Here is a 2,151-nt window from a genome sequence, read left to right as displayed (position 1 = left end):
GCAAAATACGGAAGATTTAAAAACGACGATTTAGAATTATTAACGGACAAAAACCCTTATGCAAGCAAATCCAAAAAGTCAATGCCTTTATTTAAAGATGCATACAGAGTTTGTGAGACAAATGATACAGACGTTCTAATGTTCAATCATTACCAATTTTTTTCATTTTTTTTCTTTTCAACATATTATTTGGTCGTTGTGACAGCGGTGTTTTACTGCCAACATATTATTTGGTGAAAATGAATACAGATGTTCTAACGTTCAATCATTATCAATTTTTAATTTTAAATTTATTTCATTCTTATTAATTTTAAATAGTTGATTTATGATTATTAAATATAGCATAATAGATTATTGATAATCAATCATTAATTATTGAATTCTTTTCCTTGACTTATTGATTAATTATTAGTTATCGATTATTGATTGATTGAATATTGATTATTAATTATTAATTATTGACTATTGATTATTGAATATTAATTATTGATTATTGATTATTGATTATCAATTGATTTTATTGATTTTTTTGTAGTATACAAATAGTGAACATAATTTTGATAATGATTCCTTGAATTAAATAATAATTGTAATTTTAAAATTACCTAAACAAATTCAAGTATTAATTTAGATTTTATTGTAAAAGTCAATGTTTTAGTTAATGTTTAATGAGTAATTATCTCAAGCTTTAGGTAAATTTAGAAAATATCTTGAATAAATTTATAATTTTATAGAATTATTAGTTAAAGAAAATTGAACTTCCACATTTTTTTATTTTTAATTTAAATCTAAAAGCTAATTTAAGAATATCCAAGATTACTGTTCAAACGTATTGGGGATTGAAAATTTTTTTTTCCTTTTCGTGATATTTAATACTTTTTAGTCAAATCTAATGAATTGTTGAGATTTTTGCTATTTATTTTTCTTGAATTGAATAATATTTTTTTTTGTCTTTTGGTGTCAGTTTTTTTTACGGTAGCGCCGGGAGTCGCTACATTGGCGAGGGAGGTGTTGTACACCCCTGATATTACAAGTTCCTAACCACTGTCATAATATTAGATTCCTAACAAGTCCAGACTGAAATCTTAGAACCCTTGAGCTTTAGCTGATATTAACGGTTCATATTAACTTTTCTCAGACTATTGTGTAGTAGCTGACATTACACATTCTCTCACGAAATCATAAATCTACGTCGACAAATCTCAGGAAGATCTTATTATCGACATTCCGCCTAGTTAACAATTCTCACCAAGTTCGCATGAATAACATTTTGTTTAATCAGCTAAATTCATTACTTTGTCCTTTTCGTTGTATAGAACATTCGAGACAAATCCCCACTACGTTTCAAAGGATTTTAGTTTTATTAATTATGAAATAAATCAGTCTTAATCTGTCGGTCGCCGGGCAAACACTTCTCTTCCAATACCTCCGAGTTCCTTGTACTTAAAGTGAAATAAAGTGAAGTTTTTGAAATAGTCTTTTTATTTATCAAGTATCTCAAGTATTTTCAGCGAGTGAGTTTTTCAGGAAAGTCGGAAGGTCCAGAGCAACAACACCGATTTGCATATAGCGGCGCCAACAGCCCTTTCTGTTCATCAACGCGGTGTCCAACATAATTATTTGGTGACAGCGGTGTTCGACTGCCCAGCATATTATTTGGTGACAGCGCTGTTTGACTCCCAACATAATTATTTGGTGACAGCGGTGTTTGACTGATGAAGTAATATTCAAAATTTTTTGTGAGCTTGAAAGAACGGCGTTTGAAAAATAATTGCCAAGAGTGACAAAAAATATAAGGGTGCTACTTCAAACTAGGCAGTACATCGTGGAAAACTTTGCCTCCGAGGATAGCCTTGCCAAAAGTGGACTTAGTTGATGATCAGAAATCGAAGACTCAAATATTGAATAATTCAAGACCCGAAGTATAAAATAATTCAAGACCCGAAGTATAAAATAATTCAAGACCCGAAGTATAAAATAATTCAAGACCCGAAGTAAAAAATAAATCAAGACCCGAAGTAAAAAATAAATCAAGACCCGAAGTAAAAATAAATCAAGACCCGAAGTAATAAAATAAATCAAGACCCCAAGAAAAATTCCATGGATCGTATCAAGGAGAAACAAGAATCAAGAATCAAGAATTTTTCAGCG

The sequence above is a fragment of the Ctenocephalides felis genome, unplaced genomic scaffold, assembly GCF_003426905.1.
Source record: "Ctenocephalides felis isolate EL2017-DRISC unplaced genomic scaffold, ASM342690v1 CF-g0.4_SCAFFOLD_00775, whole genome shotgun sequence".
In the NCBI taxonomy this organism is placed as follows: domain Eukaryota; kingdom Metazoa; phylum Arthropoda; class Insecta; order Siphonaptera; family Pulicidae; genus Ctenocephalides; species Ctenocephalides felis.
The sequence above is the reverse complement of the archived record's forward strand: the minus strand, read 5'-3'. Positions refer to the sequence as shown.